Source organism: Leiobunum rupestre, chromosome 6 (genome assembly GCF_980474605.1).
Source record: "Leiobunum rupestre chromosome 6, qqLeiRupe1.1.hap1, whole genome shotgun sequence".
NCBI lineage: Eukaryota > Metazoa > Arthropoda > Arachnida > Opiliones > Sclerosomatidae > Leiobunum > Leiobunum rupestre.
The window spans coordinates 3955587-3975803 of NC_143389.1; the positions used below are offsets into that span (position 1 = coordinate 3955587).

Genomic DNA, 20217 nt, shown 5'->3' on the forward strand with positions numbered 1-20217 from the left:
AACAAAAACATTTCCGCGGTAAAATCCACTCTGAAATGGCCTTTTCTGGTTTTGGAATGAAGTCCAAAGTTAAAATTTTATTAACAAATTCTAATTGTGAAATATATTTTTTGTTCTAAATTTTAATCTTAAATGTAATTTAAATAGTTGAATCTAAAAAAGGACTTTTGGAAAATGTTTTATAGAAGGTTTTATCATGGGACAGCCGCATGGATTAGGGGAGTAACCCAAAAATACAAAATATCAAAACAAACCACGAAATTAAATAATAAAACGGAGACAGAGATATATTTTTTAAACAAAATAATATAGCTAACTTTTATCTATTAATTGTTTTAGGTGATGTAGTTTATGTAAAATATAAAAATGAACCTTGGCACAATATAAATTTAATGTCATGTTTTATTGATACTTAGAAAAAGTAACAAACATTTCAAAAGTCAGATCTTTGAGATCATTATTAAAAAAATATAACATTTTAAATCCGAACTCCTCTATAAATATTAAAATTATAAATTCCTAATCTACTTTAACAAAAGATATATCATATTAAGTTTAATACTATTAATGTTAGGAATAATCATGACTTTGAGATAAATAGAACAAAAATGTTTAATTCCAAATATAGTTAATTATAGAGCAATATATAATAAATGATTTTGTACTTACCAAAAATAAGCCTTGCCACTTTATATCTTGGTAATGTAGCTGCCGCGGGCGGCGGGCCCCCGGCGGCGACTCACTGTCCACGGAAGACGGGAAGAGAGAAAAAATGGAGAGGGGCTTATTTCGTGTTTTCTCTTTACGCGGAACATCTTGGCTGGAACCCAATGACCTAAAAATGAGGGGCGCGCTGTCTCTACCCACCATACCGAAACCCGCGAATTTACGTTATGAAAACCGGTTCCTTCAGCCAACCACTTAGAACATGCACGATTTACGAACCTTGGGTTACGAATAAAACCACAGGAATAACACAGAACAACCTCTTTTCGCGCCTTTATTTTACCCCTCTTACTTGCCTCCCGCTCGTCGGCCATTGCCTCTGCCCTAAACGGGGAGTCTAGCATCCACTCCTTGGGTATCCATAATGGAGGAGAGGACTGAAAGGGGGAAAACCAAGCATGGACGCGCCCAGGAAAATACCAAGGAGGATAGGAAGGGAGGCGAAGTAGGAGGGATGAACGCGGCAGCATCCTTGTAAGAAGCTTAGCGGCGGGAAAATTTCGGAAAAATGGCGGCTAGACGTAGCGTAGCTGCCGCAATCTTGCCGCCATTCATCCCTCCTACTTCGCCTCCCTTCCTATCCTCCGTGAAAATACCGCGAAAAAGAGTGTATAACTAGGTAAAAGAAAATTCAAAAACTGGAATCTTTCCGATTCTTCATTATTAACTATTCGACAATAAGGATTTTACCACTTATGACGTCAGAGGGGCAATATATTATAATAAAGAAATATATATAAAGACAGCCAAATAACATTTCCCGGAAATACTGTGTTGCGCAGTGCGCCATTATAAGAGCGTTTGATTTTTGATTTCAAGAGAGAAGTGGGCCGATCCCGGATTTACTGCAATACCAGGCCGACCCGTGGCGGAGGTGGAGCAAGCTCCGACCACTCCGCCGCCGTCCAAAAATAAGTTTAATATCTTGGGCCCCGATGGGACCCGTATCAGATATTAAGCTGATAAGAACAGATACTGAAATTGTTTATTAATGAAGGACAAATATATACAGATACAGATCTTTCAATAGATCATGGACAGAAATTGATTCGCATTAATTAGGTATTTACATTAATTGGACTGAAATTTAAAAAGGGGTTCAAACGGGTAGTTTAATTTTATCGTTTGAGATGCAGGCTAGGTTAATTTAACATTTAATATTCCAGGTAAGTTTAATTGTGACGTATTAGTTTTCAGGTGAGTAGAAGTTTAACATTTTTTTCAGATAAGTTTAAATTTATTCATATAAATTTTTCAGGTAAGTTTAAAGTTAACTATCAAAATTTTCATTTTTGTCAGGGAAGATTAACGTTTTTCAGTTAAATTTAAAAAATGTTCAGGTGAGTTTAACATTTTTCCAGCTGGGTTTAACATTTTTTCCAGGTAAGTTTAAAATTTTTTCCAGGTAAGTTTAACATTTTTTCCAGGTGAGTTTAACAGTTTTTTCAGATAAGTGTAACATTTTTTAAGGTTAGGTTAGTTTAACATTTTTGTCAGGTAAGTGTAACATGATCTTAGCCAAAAGGCCGAGAAGCGATAACCCGCTAGGAGCCGTCACTGTTTAACAAAGTAAAAAGAGAGAATTCGAGCATTTCAAATATTTCATAATTACGTCACCGAATGTTGGTCCTGGTGGGAGATGACAACGTTTGTAGCCATCGCGCGAACAAAGGAGAAGACGATATCTTGAATCCGTGAAATAGAGGTACACCGCCAGGCCCGGACTGGCACTTTTGGGGTCATCGGCTAGAGACAGTAGAGTGGGCCACTTTACCGGGCCGTATGGAAAAAAAATCTAAATGGTGGTTTATAGGACCATAAATAACGTATTAAGTGTACTAGATTCTACGTGAAACGTCAAACGCGTTTAAATGACCATTTAGGAAAAATTTATTATAAGCGAATAGAGCGTTCTATAAAAGTGGACCATAACCGGTCACTTTTCATACAGACTATAGAGCTGGTTCAGCAGGACTAACAACTTTTGTTATTCTTTGGTTTAAGAGAATTCGGCTTATGTCCTGTCTTTATATGAATATTTTAGAGACGTACCTTTTAGGAGTTGTAGGAGGCACCCTAGGTGTTGAAGTATGTTTGGGGTTAAGGATATTTTCATGATCTAAGTTTCATCTTAAACACGTGGATTTGGGACTAGTATTTTCTAGAATTTTGCTTATTTGCCATCATACATTTATTACAAAAATCATTTAAAATAAGAAAAAAGGCGCGGAAAGCAAAGCCGGAAATATGTGAAGCCTAGGCTAGCAACTACGCTACTAATAAAAATTGACTGCTCTCAATTTCTTACGGGTTTGCCAGATAAATATATTTCTCTAAGACGAAAAACCGGCCAAACCTTCACCTCCTCCGAACTCCAAAGGGGGAAAGCACACCACACCAATTTTATAGATTCGTAAACGCGCCTTCCCAATCGACCGCCATCACCTTACAGTCTACGGGGAGGGTGATGAAAAAACTGGTTTGGGGGGGGGGGGGATGAAATTTCTGCGGTAAAGGGCTTGCTCGTTGGTTGTCTGTACGATAATATCGGCGCCCAGTAAACGTTTCTAAAAAGAGTGTATAGAACGTTCTATTGGAGCCGCATGCAGCCGGTGGCCCTCGGCGATCACCAACCTACCAGGACCTGGCTAGTCGCGGCTTGTCCACCGCTATCAATTACACTCTAGCGGCAACGGCCATATCACGCTGAATACACCGGTTCTCGTCTGATCACCGAAGTTAAGCAGCGTCGAGCGCGGTCAGTACTTGGGAGGGAGACCACCTGGGAACACCGCGTGCCGTTGGCTACTCATTTATTTTCGCGGGATGGGATTTGCGTCTTTTAACAGGAAAATACCTTCATCCTATCATTTTGACGCTGCTTTTTTATGCAATTAAAAGTTCGCCCAGACGATAATATTATTTCGGTCAACTCTTGGCCTTTTTTTAACAACTGGCAGCATCTTTCCGTGAATAAAATACATGTTAGTATCAAAATTGAACAAAATAAAATGGCGAGAAAATTGGTTTTCATTTTATTCTACTTAAGGCTTGTACTTAAAATAGTACTAACTTACTTACTTACTTACTTACTTACTTACTTACTAACTAACTAACTAACTAACTAACTAACTAACTAACTAACTAACTAATTAACTAACTAACTAACTAACTAACTAATTAACTAACTAACTAACTAACTAACTAACTAACGTTTATCTCTAAACAAAAACATTTCCGCGGTAAAATCCACTCTGAAATGGCCTTTTCTGGTTTTGGAATGAAGTCCAAAGTTAAAATTTTATTAACAAATTCTAATTGTGAAATATATTTTTTGTTCTAAATTTTAATCTTAAATGTAATTTAAATAGTTGAATCTAAAAAAGGACTTTTGGAAAATGTTTTATAGAAGGTTTTATCATGGGACAGCCGCATGGATTAGGGGAGTAACCCAAAAATACAAAATATCAAAACAAACCACGAAATTAAATAATAAAACGGAGACAGAGATATATTTTTTAAACAAAATAATATAGCTAACTTTTATCTATTAATTGTTTTAGGTGATGTAGTTTATGTAAAATATAAAAATGAACCTTGGCACAATATAAATTTAATGTCATGTTTTATTGATACTTAGAAAAAGTAACAAACATTTCAAAAGTCAGATCTTTGAGATCATTATTAAAAAAATATAACATTTTAAATCCGAACTCCTCTATAAATATTAAAATTATAAATTCCTAATCTACTTTAACAAAAGATATATCATATTAAGTTTAATACTATTAATGTTAGGAATAATCATGACTTTGAGATAAATAGAACAAAAATGTTTAATTCCAAATATAGTTAATTATAGAGCAATATATAATAAATGATTTTGTACTTACCAAAAATAAGCCTTGCCACTTTATATCTTGGTAATGTAGCTGCCGCGGGCGGCGGGCCCCCGGCGGCGACTCACTGTCCACGGAAGACGGGAAGAGAGAAAAAATGGAGAGGGGCTTATTTCGTGTTTTCTCTTTACGCGGAACATCTTGGCTGGAACCCAATGACCTAAAAATGAGGGGCGCGCTGTCTCTACCCACCATACCGAAACCCGCGAATTTACGTTATGAAAACCGGTTCCTTCAGCCAACCACTTAGAACATGCACGATTTACGAACCTTGGGTTACGAATAAAACCACAGGAATAACACAGAACAACCTCTTTTCGCGCCTTTATTTTACCCCTCTTACTTGCCTCCCGCTCGTCGGCCATTGCCTCTGCCCTAAACGGGGAGTCTAGCATCCACTCCTTGGGTATCCATAATGGAGGAGAGGACTGAAAGGGGGAAAACCAAGCATGGACGCGCCCAGGAAAATACCAAGGAGGATAGGAAGGGAGGCGAAGTAGGAGGGATGAACGCGGCAGCATCCTTGTAAGAAGCTTAGCGGCGGGAAAATTTCGGAAAAATGGCGGCTAGACGTAGCGTAGCTGCCGCAATCTTGCCGCCATTCATCCCTCCTACTTCGCCTCCCTTCCTATCCTCCGTGAAAATACCGCGAAAAAGAGTGTATAACTAGGTAAAAGAAAATTCAAAAACTGGAATCTTTCCGATTCTTCATTATTAACTATTCGACAATAAGGATTTTACCACTTATGACGTCAGAGGGGCAATATATTATAATAAAGAAATATATATAAAGACAGCCAAATAACATTTCCCGGAAATACTGTGTTGCGCAGTGCGCCATTATAAGAGCGTTTGATTTTTGATTTCAAGAGAGAAGTGGGCCGATCCCGGATTTACTGCAATACCAGGCCGACCCGTGGCGGAGGTGGAGCAAGCTCCGACCACTCCGCCGCCGTCCAAAAATAAGTTTAATATCTTGGGCCCCGATGGGACCCGTATCAGATATTAAGCTGATAAGAACAGATACTTTTAATTGTTTATTAAAAGCTTCGTTGTTTTTTACATTGGACATTTTTACATTTTTTATATGTGTTCGCGTTTTAAATTAATTAAATTATCGCGAAACAGAGTCAAGTTCATAGTCAAGGTAAGTATACACTTTTGTTATAGGTTTTTAAGCATATAACTAATTTTCTTTTTTTTTTTTTCAGGTTTAAAACAAAAGGGGTTGAGTAAAGTTAAAAACTTTTAAAACAAAACACTATAAATGATCGAGATAAAAACTAAAAAAGGTGGCAAATAAAATATATGAACAATACATTAAAATATACTTTAAAAAAAGCATATTAAAAGGCATCAGAAATATATTTACAAAACTCAGTATGTGACGTATTCTATATACAAATCTTGTTCTGGCGTGGATTTGGTGGCACTGGCGAAAGTCTTCTTCTCGTCGTTCAGGGTCTTTCCCTTCTTGGCAGCAATTCCTGGAGAGTTGGACATGCGTCGTTTTGAAAATTTTTCCTGTTCCTTGCTGACGATCTTTAAATACAGCTGTTTCCTGGTTTCGGTTGTTCCGTTCATGGTCTCGAGGTGTTCTTTCAATGATTGAAGTTGCGCTTGTGAATAATTGCTGATGGTTTCTAGAGCTTTTGGGTTGACGTATGAGTCCTGGGGGTCGCTGGGTGGTGCCTCTTGTGGTGTTGCTGCTTCTGCTAATGGATCGTGTTCTTTAGCAGAAGTACTGTTGAGTGGCTCCTGGACGCGCTCGGGCTGTTCCTTTGGAGACTCTTTCTGGCCTTCCTCCATGGGTTGGTTCTGCTCTGCTAGTCGGGCTCGTTTGACTTCACACGTGGAAGAGTTGTGACCTTCTTCGTCGCAAAAAAAGCATTTTTTGACGACGCCTGTGTAGTATATTAGTGCCCTGCTTCGTCCAAAAAAGAGGACATTCGGGATAGTTTTGCTCATGATTATTTTTACCGAACGGTCACCATTTTTTAAACCTTTTAATTCGGGGTATTCATCCAGACGGTGGGCTTTGATGGTTCCATATTGTCGTAGTGTGGTAAGTATTGCGTCCCACTGTATCCAGGAGGGGAGGTTCTTTATTGTGAGCCAGACACCGTCGTCTTCGATGCTGGTAATCTTGCATAGTTTTTCGTTGATGGACAGCTCTCCATAGGAGACAGCTTGCTGGAGGAAGGCCAGAGTGGTAAAGGTGAGTAGGTAACAACTTTTTCCAACAGGTTGAAGAGTCTCCAAGCACTGTGGTCCAAGTTTTTCGTAGAAGGTCCGAGCGACGTCCAGGAATCCGGCGTCGACTTCAAGCCGGGCAGTCCGTTTTTTTACCTCTGCAGCCATTAAGGCTGTGGAGAGGTCGTCGGTTGAAGGTAAGTCCCAAGAAGGAACGGCGTCAAAAGGTAATGGCAGGAGTCAGCCAAGTCAGGATACGGCGTAGTGACCAGGAACAGCAGCGACAGGTAAGTCTCAGCAGGACCAGGACCAGGAACAGCAGCGGAGTCAGGAACAGCAGAGGAACCGGAAACAGCAGCGGCAGCTTCAGAAGCAGGAACAGGAACAGGAACGTCAGGATACCGGCAGGTAAGTCAGCATCGCAGGAACTAGCTGTATAGCTGGAAAACTCGCTTGACGGCCTTTCGGCCAAGATTTCAGCGAAATAGCTGGGAACAGATACTACACTTTGATCTTAGCCAAAAGGCCGAGAAGCGATAACCCGCTAGGAGCCGTCACTGTTTAACAAAGTAAAAAGAGAGAATTCGAGCATTTCAAATATTTCATAATTACGTCACCGAATGTTGGTCCTGGTGGGAGATGACAACGTTTGTAGCCATCGCGCGAACAAAGGAGAAGACGATATCTTGAATCCGTGAAATAGAGGTACACCGCCAGGCCCGGACTGGCACTTTTGGGGTCATCGGCTAGAGACAGTAGAGTGGGCCACTTTACCGGGCCGTATGGAAAAAAAATCTAAATGGTGGTTTATAGGACCATAAATAACGTATTAAGTGTACTAGATTCTACGTGAAACGTCAAACGCGTTTAAATGACCATTTAGGAAAAATTTATTATAAGCGAATAGAGCGTTCTATAAAAGTGGACCATAACCGGTCACTTTTCATACAGACTATAGAGCTGGTTCAGCAGGACTAACAACTTTTGTTATTCTTTGGTTTAAGAGAATTCGGCTTATGTCCTGTCTTTATATGAATATTTTAGAGACGTACCTTTTAGGAGTTGTAGGAGGCACCCTAGGTGTTGAAGTATGTTTGGGGTTAAGGATATTTTCATGATCTAAGTTTCATCTTAAACACGTGGATTTGGGACTAGTATTTTCTAGAATTTTGCTTATTTGCCATCATACATTTATTACAAAAATCATTTAAAATAAGAAAAAAGGCGCGGAAAGCAAAGCCGGAAATATGTGAAGCCTAGGCTAGCAACTACGCTACTAATAAAAATTGACTGCTCTCAATTTCTTACGGGTTTGCCAGATAAATATATTTCTCTAAGACGAAAAACCGGCCAAACCTTCACCTCCTCCGAACTCCAAAGGGGGAAAGCACACCACACCAATTTTATAGATTCGTAAACGCGCCTTCCCAATCGACCGCCATCACCTTACAGTCTACGGGGAGGGTGATGAAAAAACTGGTTTGGGGGGGGGGGGGATGAAATTTCTGCGGTAAAGGGCTTGCTCGTTGGTTGTCTGTACGATAATATCGGCGCCCAGTAAACGTTTCTAAAAAGAGTGTATAGAACGTTCTATTGGAGCCGCATGCAGCCGGTGGCCCTCGGCGATCACCAACCTACCAGGACCTGGCTAGTCGCGGCTTGTCCACCGCTATCAATTACACTCTAGCGGCAACGGCCATATCACGCTGAATACACCGGTTCTCGTCTGATCACCGAAGTTAAGCAGCGTCGAGCGCGGTCAGTACTTGGGAGGGAGACCACCTGGGAACACCGCGTGCCGTTGGCTACTCATTTATTTTCGCGGGATGGGATTTGCGTCTTTTAACAGGAAAATACCTTCATCCTATCATTTTGACGCTGCTTTTTTATGCAATTAAAAGTTCGCCCAGACGATAATATTATTTCGGTCAACTCTTGGCCTTTTTTTAACAACTGGCAGCATCTTTCCGTGAATAAAATACATGTTAGTATCAAAATTGAACAAAATAAAATGGCGAGAAAATTGGTTTTCATTTTATTCTACTTAAGGCTTGTACTTAAAATAGTACTAACTTACTTACTTACTTACTTACTTACTTACTTACTTACTAACTAACTAACTAACTAACTAACTAACTAACTAACTAACTAACTAATTAACTAACTAACTAACTAACTAACTAATTAACTAACTAACTAACTAACTAACTAACTAACGTTTATCTCTAAACAAAAACATTTCCGCGGTAAAATCCACTCTGAAATGGCCTTTTCTGGTTTTGGAATGAAGTCCAAAGTTAAAATTTTATTAACAAATTCTAATTGTGAAATATATTTTTTGTTCTAAATTTTAATCTTAAATGTAATTTAAATAGTTGAATCTAAAAAAGGACTTTTGGAAAATGTTTTATAGAAGGTTTTATCATGGGACAGCCGCATGGATTAGGGGAGTAACCCAAAAATACAAAATATCAAAACAAACCACGAAATTAAATAATAAAACGGAGACAGAGATATATTTTTTAAACAAAATAATATAGCTAACTTTTATCTATTAATTGTTTTAGGTGATGTAGTTTATGTAAAATATAAAAATGAACCTTGGCACAATATAAATTTAATGTCATGTTTTATTGATACTTAGAAAAAGTAACAAACATTTCAAAAGTCAGATCTTTGAGATCATTATTAAAAAAATATAACATTTTAAATCCGAACTCCTCTATAAATATTAAAATTATAAATTCCTAATCTACTTTAACAAAAGATATATCATATTAAGTTTAATACTATTAATGTTAGGAATAATCATGACTTTGAGATAAATAGAACAAAAATGTTTAATTCCAAATATAGTTAATTATAGAGCAATATATAATAAATGATTTTGTACTTACCAAAAATAAGCCTTGCCACTTTATATCTTGGTAATGTAGCTGCCGCGGGCGGCGGGCCCCCGGCGGCGACTCACTGTCCACGGAAGACGGGAAGAGAGAAAAAATGGAGAGGGGCTTATTTCGTGTTTTCTCTTTACGCGGAACATCTTGGCTGGAACCCAATGACCTAAAAATGAGGGGCGCGCTGTCTCTACCCACCATACCGAAACCCGCGAATTTACGTTATGAAAACCGGTTCCTTCAGCCAACCACTTAGAACATGCACGATTTACGAACCTTGGGTTACGAATAAAACCACAGGAATAACACAGAACAACCTCTTTTCGCGCCTTTATTTTACCCCTCTTACTTGCCTCCCGCTCGTCGGCCATTGCCTCTGCCCTAAACGGGGAGTCTAGCATCCACTCCTTGGGTATCCATAATGGAGGAGAGGACTGAAAGGGGGAAAACCAAGCATGGACGCGCCCAGGAAAATACCAAGGAGGATAGGAAGGGAGGCGAAGTAGGAGGGATGAACGCGGCAGCATCCTTGTAAGAAGCTTAGCGGCGGGAAAATTTCGGAAAAATGGCGGCTAGACGTAGCGTAGCTGCCGCAATCTTGCCGCCATTCATCCCTCCTACTTCGCCTCCCTTCCTATCCTCCGTGAAAATACCGCGAAAAAGAGTGTATAACTAGGTAAAAGAAAATTCAAAAACTGGAATCTTTCCGATTCTTCATTATTAACTATTCGACAATAAGGATTTTACCACTTATGACGTCAGAGGGGCAATATATTATAATAAAGAAATATATATAAAGACAGCCAAATAACATTTCCCGGAAATACTGTGTTGCGCAGTGCGCCATTATAAGAGCGTTTGATTTTTGATTTCAAGAGAGAAGTGGGCCGATCCCGGATTTACTGCAATACCAGGCCGACCCGTGGCGGAGGTGGAGCAAGCTCCGACCACTCCGCCGCCGTCCAAAAATAAGTTTAATATCTTGGGCCCCGATGGGACCCGTATCAGATATTAAGCTGATAAGAACAGATACTACACTTTGATCTTAGCCAAAAGGCCGAGAAGCGATAACCCGCTAGGAGCCGTCACTGTTTAACAAAGTAAAAAGAGAGAATTCGAGCATTTCAAATATTTCATAATTACGTCACCGAATGTTGGTCCTGGTGGGAGATGACAACGTTTGTAGCCATCGCGCGAACAAAGGAGAAGACGATATCTTGAATCCGTGAAATAGAGGTACACCGCCAGGCCCGGACTGGCACTTTTGGGGTCATCGGCTAGAGACAGTAGAGTGGGCCACTTTACCGGGCCGTATGGAAAAAAAATCTAAATGGTGGTTTATAGGACCATAAATAACGTATTAAGTGTACTAGATTCTACGTGAAACGTCAAACGCGTTTAAATGACCATTTAGGAAAAATTTATTATAAGCGAATAGAGCGTTCTATAAAAGTGGACCATAACCGGTCACTTTTCATACAGACTATAGAGCTGGTTCAGCAGGACTAACAACTTTTGTTATTCTTTGGTTTAAGAGAATTCGGCTTATGTCCTGTCTTTATATGAATATTTTAGAGACGTACCTTTTAGGAGTTGTAGGAGGCACCCTAGGTGTTGAAGTATGTTTGGGGTTAAGGATATTTTCATGATCTAAGTTTCATCTTAAACACGTGGATTTGGGACTAGTATTTTCTAGAATTTTGCTTATTTGCCATCATACATTTATTACAAAAATCATTTAAAATAAGAAAAAAGGCGCGGAAAGCAAAGCCGGAAATATGTGAAGCCTAGGCTAGCAACTACGCTACTAATAAAAATTGACTGCTCTCAATTTCTTACGGGTTTGCCAGATAAATATATTTCTCTAAGACGAAAAACCGGCCAAACCTTCACCTCCTCCGAACTCCAAAGGGGGAAAGCACACCACACCAATTTTATAGATTCGTAAACGCGCCTTCCCAATCGACCGCCATCACCTTACAGTCTACGGGGAGGGTGATGAAAAAACTGGTTTGGGGGGGGGGGGGGATGAAATTTCTGCGGTAAAGGGCTTGCTCGTTGGTTGTCTGTACGATAATATCGGCGCCCAGTAAACGTTTCTAAAAAGAGTGTATAGAACGTTCTATTGGAGCCGCATGCAGCCGGTGGCCCTCGGCGATCACCAACCTACCAGGACCTGGCTAGTCGCGGCTTGTCCACCGCTATCAATTACACTCTAGCGGCAACGGCCATATCACGCTGAATACACCGGTTCTCGTCTGATCACCGAAGTTAAGCAGCGTCGAGCGCGGTCAGTACTTGGGAGGGAGACCACCTGGGAACACCGCGTGCCGTTGGCTACTCATTTATTTTCGCGGGATGGGATTTGCGTCTTTTAACAGGAAAATACCTTCATCCTATCATTTTGACGCTGCTTTTTTATGCAATTAAAAGTTCGCCCAGACGATAATATTATTTCGGTCAACTCTTGGCCTTTTTTTAACAACTGGCAGCATCTTTCCGTGAATAAAATACATGTTAGTATCAAAATTGAACAAAATAAAATGGCGAGAAAATTGGTTTTCATTTTATTCTACTTAAGGCTTGTACTTAAAATAGTACTAACTTACTTACTTACTTACTTACTTACTTACTTACTTACTAACTAACTAACTAACTAACTAACTAACTAACTAACTAACTAACTAATTAACTAACTAACTAACTAACTAACTAATTAACTAACTAACTAACTAACTAACTAACTAACGTTTATCTCTAAACAAAAACATTTCCGCGGTAAAATCCACTCTGAAATGGCCTTTTCTGGTTTTGGAATGAAGTCCAAAGTTAAAATTTTATTAACAAATTCTAATTGTGAAATATATTTTTTGTTCTAAATTTTAATCTTAAATGTAATTTAAATAGTTGAATCTAAAAAAGGACTTTTGGAAAATGTTTTATAGAAGGTTTTATCATGGGACAGCCGCATGGATTAGGGGAGTAACCCAAAAATACAAAATATCAAAACAAACCACGAAATTAAATAATAAAACGGAGACAGAGATATATTTTTTAAACAAAATAATATAGCTAACTTTTATCTATTAATTGTTTTAGGTGATGTAGTTTATGTAAAATATAAAAATGAACCTTGGCACAATATAAATTTAATGTCATGTTTTATTGATACTTAGAAAAAGTAACAAACATTTCAAAAGTCAGATCTTTGAGATCATTATTAAAAAAATATAACATTTTAAATCCGAACTCCTCTATAAATATTAAAATTATAAATTCCTAATCTACTTTAACAAAAGATATATCATATTAAGTTTAATACTATTAATGTTAGGAATAATCATGACTTTGAGATAAATAGAACAAAAATGTTTAATTCCAAATATAGTTAATTATAGAGCAATATATAATAAATGATTTTGTACTTACCAAAAATAAGCCTTGCCACTTTATATCTTGGTAATGTAGCTGCCGCTGGCGGCGGGCCCCCGGCGGCGACTCACTGTCCACGGAAGACGGGAAGAGAGAAAAAATGGAGAGGGGCTTATTTCGTGTTTTCTCTTTACGCGGAACATCTTGGCTGGAACCCAATGACCTAAAAATGAGGGGCGCGCTGTCTCTACCCACCATACCGAAACCCGCGAATTTACGTTATGAAAACCGGTTCCTTCAGCCAACCACTTAGAACATGCACGATTTACGAACCTTGGGTTACGAATAAAACCACAGGAATAACACAGAACAACCTCTTTTCGCGCCTTTATTTTACCCCTCTTACTTGCCTCCCGCTCGTCGGCCATTGCCTCTGCCCTAAACGGGGAGTCTAGCATCCACTCCTTGGGTATCCATAATGGAGGAGAGGACTGAAAGGGGGAAAACCAAGCATGGACGCGCCCAGGAAAATACCAAGGAGGATAGGAAGGGAGGCGAAGTAGGAGGGATGAACGCGGCAGCATCCTTGTAAGAAGCTTAGCGGCGGGAAAATTTCGGAAAAATGGCGGCTAGACGTAGCGTAGCTGCCGCAATCTTGCCGCCATTCATCCCTCCTACTTCGCCTCCCTTCCTATCCTCCGTGAAAATACCGCGAAAAAGAGTGTATAACTAGGTAAAAGAAAATTCAAAAACTGGAATCTTTCCGATTCTTCATTATTAACTATTCGACAATAAGGATTTTACCACTTATGACGTCAGAGGGGCAATATATTATAATAAAGAAATATATATAAAGACAGCCAAATAACATTTCCCGGAAATACTGTGTTGCGCAGTGCGCCATTATAAGAGCGTTTGATTTTTGATTTCAAGAGAGAAGTGGGCCGATCCCGGATTTACTGCAATACCAGGCCGACCCGTGGCGGAGGTGGAGCAAGCTCCGACCACTCCGCCGCCGTCCAAAAATAAGTTTAATATCTTGGGCCCCGATGGGACCCGTATCAGATATTAAGCTGATAAGAACAGATACTGAATTTGTTTATTTAAATTCTTGTCATTGATACATATGTTCGCGTTATTAATATTTTAATTTAGCGCGAACATTTGTCAAAAAAAATGGTGTCTGATTCTCTGATCTTTTTTCCAGGTTTAGTTCTTTTGTACAATGCGGTCAGGTAAGTATATTTCTTTTTTCTTTTTAAATTTAAATAAATATCTTTGGGTAAATAACAAATAATTTTCCATAAAAAATGGCAATAAGACGGAAAAAGTCCAATAACATTTAAAGCTAAAACAATTAAAACCCCGAAAGCACGACATTTGTAAAGTTAAAATCATACTCTACACGATAAAAACATTTTGGACTTGTAAAAATAATTACTTATATTTACAACAGATAGATACGAAAAAGATATAAATAAATACATATTTACACAATTATCGTAAGAACTATTTTTTGCCTCTCTTTGGGTCTTTTTCAATGGATGGACTCTGTCGACGTTTAGCCCGCCTCTGGATTTCTGTCATTGCGCCCGTTCGCGCTTTCTCACGCCAGATCAGCTTATCTGGGTCCGTAGTGTCATGATCCTTGGCGTCCCGAAGAAATTGATCAAGTTTGGCGTCGGAAAGATCCGCCCATTTAAAATTGCGTTCGAAATCTGCCACTCTTTTAGCAAATCCTGGCGAGACTATGACTTTCTGTGGTGACGATTTAACTGCCTCAGAATAGCCCTTGGCTGCTGCTGCGGTGACCTTGGGGGATGACGTAGGCGATAGCAACCGCCAGCCCTCATCACCTTCCTCGAAGTCGCCTGCACTTGGTACATCTTCGTTAATCGCTAACTGATCATCAGTAGCCTCCATAATTTCCTGATCTCCATCTTCTGCGGATGATGGCGAACGTCTTGAACTCTCTGGATCATTTGGTGGCGGAAGTTGGGATTCAAGGCCCGTGTTCTGGAGAGGCGGGCGAACCCTGTTTTTCTTTTTCGGGCAATCCCGAACCTGATGAGTGTCTTTGTGGCAAAAGAAGCACATTCTCTGTACTCCCCGGTACGTGACTTGTATGCGATGTCCATTGATGATCATCAGGTTCGGGATTGGACCCCTGACTTTTACTTGGAGACGTCGTGTTCCGGTACGAAGGTCTTTCAGGACCCCTTTCTGATAGGTCTCCCACGTCTGGGATATAACGTCACAGCTCGTTCTGAAGGCCTTCTTGAAAACCTCCAAATCCCACCAACTGGGAGCGTCTTTCACTGTTAGGTAAGTAACAGGGTCAGCTACTCCAATAACATCGAGCGGCTTCTCACCGACGACGATTCCGCAGTCCACGGCTTTCTGATAACTAGCTGCGTCCCGGAAGGTGATCTGTACTTCGGACTTGCCAATCATTTGAAATACGGTGATATTTTTGGGGCCGACGTGGTCAAAAAGAGCTAGCGCTAATTCTTCCACGGCGACACCGTCAAATTTGATGCGGGCTGTAGCAGCCTTACAAGCTGTAGCGGAAGCCGAAGCTGAAGCTACTTTGTCCATTTTCGTCGACGACGAAGACATGGTGACGGGCTTTGACGTCGAGATCACCGGATGACTTCGGGTATCGCCAGGCGGCGACCCCTCAAAAAGTGGGTCCAAGGTGGCGGAAAAACTGGAACAGTACAGCGGCAGGAACCGGAATCAGGATACAGCGGCAGGAACCGGAAACAGGATACGGCGGCAGGAACCGGAGCCAGGACACAGGAACGAGCAGGTAAGGTAGCGAAGCAGGTAAACTCGCCTTAAAGGCGTATATACACTTCTCGCCCCCCGACTAAGATCTCTGTATAGTTCTATTGGAAACAGATACTACACTTTGATCTTAGCCAAAAGGCCGAGAAGCGATAACCCGCTAGGAGCCGTCACTGTTTAACAAAGTAAAAAGAGAGAATTCGAGCATTTCAAATATTTCATAATTACGTCACCGAATGTTGGTCCTGGTGGGAGATGACAACGTTTGTAGCCATCGCGCGAACAAAGGAGAAGACGATATCTTGAATCCGTGAAATAGAGGTACACCGCCAGGCCCGGACTGGCACTTTTGGGGTCATCGGCTAGAGACAGTAGAGTGGGCCACTTTACCGGGCCGTATGGAAAAAAAATCTAAATGGTGGTTTATAGGACCATAAATAACGTATTAAGTGTACTAGATTCTACGTGAAACGTCAAACGCGTTTAAATGACCATTTAGGAAAAATTTATTATAAGCGAATAGAGCGTTCTATAAAAGTGGACCATAACCGGTCACTTTTCATACAGACTATAGAGCTGGTTCAGCAGGACTAACAACTTTTGTTATTCTTTGGTTTAAGAGAATTCGGCTTATGTCCTGTCTTTATATGAATATTTTAGAGACGTACCTTTTAGGAGTTGTAGGAGGCACCCTAGGTGTTGAAGTATGTTTGGGGTTAAGGATATTTTCATGATCTAAGTTTCATCTTAAACACGTGGATTTGGGACTAGTATTTTCTAGAATTTTGCTTATTTGCCATCATACATTTATTACAAAAATCATTTAAAATAAGAAAAAAGGCGCGGAAAGCAAAGCCGGAAATATGTGAAGCCTAGGCTAGCAACTACGCTACTAATAAAAATTGACTGCTCTCAATTTCTTACGGGTTTGCCAGATAAATATATTTCTCTAAGACGAAAAACCGGCCAAACCTTCACCTCCTCCGAACTCCAAAGGGGGAAAGCACACCACACCAATTTTATAGATTCGTAAACGCGCCTTCCCAATCGACCGCCATCACCTTACAGTCTACGGGGAGGGTGATGAAAAAACTGGTTTGGGGGGGGGGGGGGGATGAAATTTCTGCGGTAAAGGGCTTGCTCGTTGGTTGTCTGTACGATAATATCGGCGCCCAGTAAACGTTTCTAAAAAGAGTGTATAGAACGTTCTATTGGAGCCGCATGCAGCCGGTGGCCCTCGGCGATCACCAACCTACCAGGACCTGGCTAGTCGCGGCTTGTCCACCGCTATCAATTACACTCTAGCGGCAACGGCCATATCACGCTGAATACACCGGTTCTCGTCTGATCACCGAAGTTAAGCAGCGTCGAGCGCGGTCAGTACTTGGGAGGGAGACCACCTGGGAACACCGCGTGCCGTTGGCTACTCATTTATTTTCGCGGGATGGGATTTGCGTCTTTTAACAGGAAAATACCTTCATCCTATCATTTTGACGCTGCTTTTTTATGCAATTAAAAGTTCGCCCAGACGATAATATTATTTCGGTCAACTCTTGGCCTTTTTTTAACAACTGGCAGCATCTTTCCGTGAATAAAATACATGTTAGTATCAAAATTGAACAAAATAAAATGGCGAGAAAATTGGTTTTCATTTTATTCTACTTAAGGCTTGTACTTAAAATAGTACTAACTTACTTACTTACTTACTTACTTACTTACTTACTTACTAACTAACTAACTAACTAACTAACTAACTAACTAACTAACTAACTAATTAACTAACTAACTAACTAACTAACTAATTAACTAACTAACTAACTAACTAACTAACTAACTAACGTTTATCTCTAAACAAAAACATTTCCGCGGTAAAATCCACTCTGAAATGGCCTTTTCTGGTTTTGGAATGAAGTCCAAAGTTAAAATTTTATTAACAAATTCTAATTGTGAAATATATTTTTTGTTCTAAATTTTAATCTTAAATGTAATTTAAATAGTTGAATCTAAAAAAGGACTTTTGGAAAATGTTTTATAGAAGGTTTTATCATGGGACAGCCGCATGGATTAGGGGAGTAACCCAAAAATACAAAATATCAAAACAAACCACGAAATTAAATAATAAAACGGAGACAGAGATATATTTTTTAAACAAAATAATATAGCTAACTTTTATCTATTAATTGTTTTAGGTGATGTAGTTTATGTAAAATATAAAAATGAACCTTGGCACAATATAAATTTAATGTCATGTTTTATTGATACTTAGAAAAAGTAACAAACATTTCAAAAGTCAGATCTTTGAGATCATTATTAAAAAAATATAACATTTTAAATCCGAACTCCTCTATAAATATTAAAATTATAAATTCCTAATCTACTTTAACAAAAGATATATCATATTAAGTTTAATACTATTAATGTTAGGAATAATCATGACTTTGAGATAAATAGAACAAAAATGTTTAATTCCAAATATAGTTAATTATAGAGCAATATATAATAAATGATTTTGTACTTACCAAAAATAAGCCTTGCCACTTTATATCTTGGTAATGTAGCTGCCGCGGGCGGCGGGCCCCCGGCGGCGACTCACTGTCCACGGAAGACGGGAAGAGAGAAAAAATGGAGAGGGGCTTATTTCGTGTTTTCTCTTTACGCGGAACATCTTGGCTGGAACCCAATGACCTAAAAATGAGGGGCGCGCTGTCTCTACCCACCATACCGAAACCCGCGAATTTACGTTATGAAAACCGGTTCCTTCAGCCAACCACTTAGAACATGCACGATTTACGAACCTTGGGTTACGAATAAAACCACAGGAATAACACAGAACAACCTCTTTTCGCGCCTTTATTTTACCCCTCTTACTTGCCTCCCGCTCGTCGGCCATTGCCTCTGCCCTAAACGGGGAGTCTAGCATCCACTCCTTGGGTATCCATAATGGAGGAGAGGACTGAAAGGGGGAAAACCAAGCATGGACGCGCCCAGGAAAATACCAAGGAGGATAGGAAGGGAGGCGAAGTAGGAGGGATGAACGCGGCAGCATCCTTGTAAGAAGCTTAGCGGCGGGAAAATTTCGGAAAAATGGCGGCTAGACGTAGCGTAGCTGCCGCAATCTTGCCGCCATTCATCCCTCCTACTTCGCCTCCCTTCCTATCCTCCGTGAAAATACCGCGAAAAAGAGTGTATAACTAGGTAAAAGAAAATTCAAAAACTGGAATCTTTCCGATTCTTCATTATTAACTATTCGACAATAAGGATTTTACCACTTATGACGTCAGAGGGGCAATATATTATAATAAAGAAATATATATAAAGACAGCCAAATAACATTTCCCGGAAATACTGTGTTGCGCAGTGCGCCATTATAAGAGCGTTTGATTTTTGATTTCAAGAGAGAAGTGGGCCGATCCCGGATTTACTGCAATACCAGGCCGACCCGTGGCGGAGGTGGAGCAAGCTCCGACCACTCCGCCGCCGTCCAAAAATAAGTTTAATATCTTGGGCCCCGATGGGACCCGTATCAGATATTAAGCTGATAAGAACAGATACTTTTAATTGTTTATTAAAAGCTTCGTTTGATTTTACATATTTACATTTTTACATTTGTTATATTTGTTCGCGTTTTTAATTAGTTAAATTAGCGCGAACAAAGTCGGATAAGCTAAAAAAATCAAGTATTTACATTTTCTAATTTCTAGGAGTGTCCAAGTTCATATACGATCAAGGTAAGTATTTGTTTTCTTTTTTTCTATTTTTTCAGGTTTTAAAACATTTGAGTAAAATTAAAAAATTCAGTATGTAACGTAATCTGCGTAAAGATCTTGCTCCGGTGTGGTTTTGGTGGCGCTAGCGAATGTCTTCTCAACGTCTTCTGTCTTGCCTTTCTTTATTGATTTCCCTGGAGAGTTGGTCATTCGTCTTTTGGAGAATTTTTCCTGTTCCTTGTTCATCAGCGCGAAATACACTTGTTTCCTGCGGTCGCCTATTGTTTCGGTAGTCTCGAGGAATTCCCTAAAATCTCGTAGTTCTGCCTGTGAATAGTTCTTTAATTTCTCTAGTTGTTGCGGATGGACATATGTACTGTTGCTGCGTTTCTTGGGCTGGGGTTCCTGGTGGTCGCTGGGTGGGTCCGCCAATTCCGCTGATACCGTTGCGAGCTCTTGCTCCTTGGGTGCCACAATCTTTTCTTGGGTTTCCAAGCTTTCCCCTTCCTGGACGTGCTCGGACCTCTCGGTTGCTTCCTTTCTGGCCTTTTTTGCCTCGCATGCGGACGCCGTATGTCCCTCCTGGTCGCAGAAGAAACAGATACTGAATTTGTTTATTTGAAATTCTTTTGT

General features: G+C 39.9%; 6 non-coding genes and 5 pseudogenes across 6 annotated transcripts; 4 read left to right on the forward strand and 7 right to left on the reverse strand.

Moving 5' to 3' along the window:
• Nucleotides 1–1546: 1546 nt before the first annotated feature.
• LOC149938436 (U2 spliceosomal RNA) lies at nucleotides 1547–1734 on the reverse strand. The gene has a single exon (XR_016481615.1). It is a non-coding gene; the product is annotated as a U2 spliceosomal RNA (small nuclear RNA).
• A 1680-nt stretch (nucleotides 1735–3414) lies between these two features.
• Nucleotides 3415–3533, forward strand: LOC149938437 (5S ribosomal RNA). Its single transcript, XR_016482021.1, has one exon. It is a non-coding gene; the product is annotated as a 5S ribosomal RNA (ribosomal RNA).
• A 1963-nt stretch (nucleotides 3534–5496) lies between these two features.
• Nucleotides 5497–5676, reverse strand: LOC149938438 (U2 spliceosomal RNA; annotated as a pseudogene).
• A 1577-nt stretch (nucleotides 5677–7253) lies between these two features.
• LOC149938439 (U2 spliceosomal RNA) lies at nucleotides 7254–7356 on the reverse strand (annotated as a pseudogene).
• Nucleotides 7357–8506: 1150 nt separating this feature from the next.
• Nucleotides 8507–8625, forward strand: LOC149938440 (5S ribosomal RNA). Its single transcript, XR_016482022.1, has one exon. It is a non-coding gene; the product is annotated as a 5S ribosomal RNA (ribosomal RNA).
• Nucleotides 8626–10592: 1967 nt separating this feature from the next.
• Nucleotides 10593–10784, reverse strand: LOC149938441 (U2 spliceosomal RNA). The gene has a single exon (XR_016481489.1). It is a non-coding gene; the product is annotated as a U2 spliceosomal RNA (small nuclear RNA).
• Nucleotides 10785–11935: 1151 nt separating this feature from the next.
• LOC149938442 (5S ribosomal RNA) lies at nucleotides 11936–12054 on the forward strand. The gene has a single exon (XR_016482023.1). It is a non-coding gene; the product is annotated as a 5S ribosomal RNA (ribosomal RNA).
• Nucleotides 12055–14021: 1967 nt separating this feature from the next.
• Nucleotides 14022–14200, reverse strand: LOC149938443 (U2 spliceosomal RNA; annotated as a pseudogene).
• Nucleotides 14201–15893: 1693 nt separating this feature from the next.
• On the reverse strand, nucleotides 15894–16031 carry LOC149938444 (U2 spliceosomal RNA; annotated as a pseudogene).
• Nucleotides 16032–17183: 1152 nt separating this feature from the next.
• Nucleotides 17184–17302, forward strand: LOC149938445 (5S ribosomal RNA). The gene has a single exon (XR_016482024.1). It is a non-coding gene; the product is annotated as a 5S ribosomal RNA (ribosomal RNA).
• A 1971-nt stretch (nucleotides 17303–19273) lies between these two features.
• LOC149938446 (U2 spliceosomal RNA) lies at nucleotides 19274–19453 on the reverse strand (annotated as a pseudogene).
• Between the last annotated feature and the right edge of the window lie 764 nt (nucleotides 19454–20217).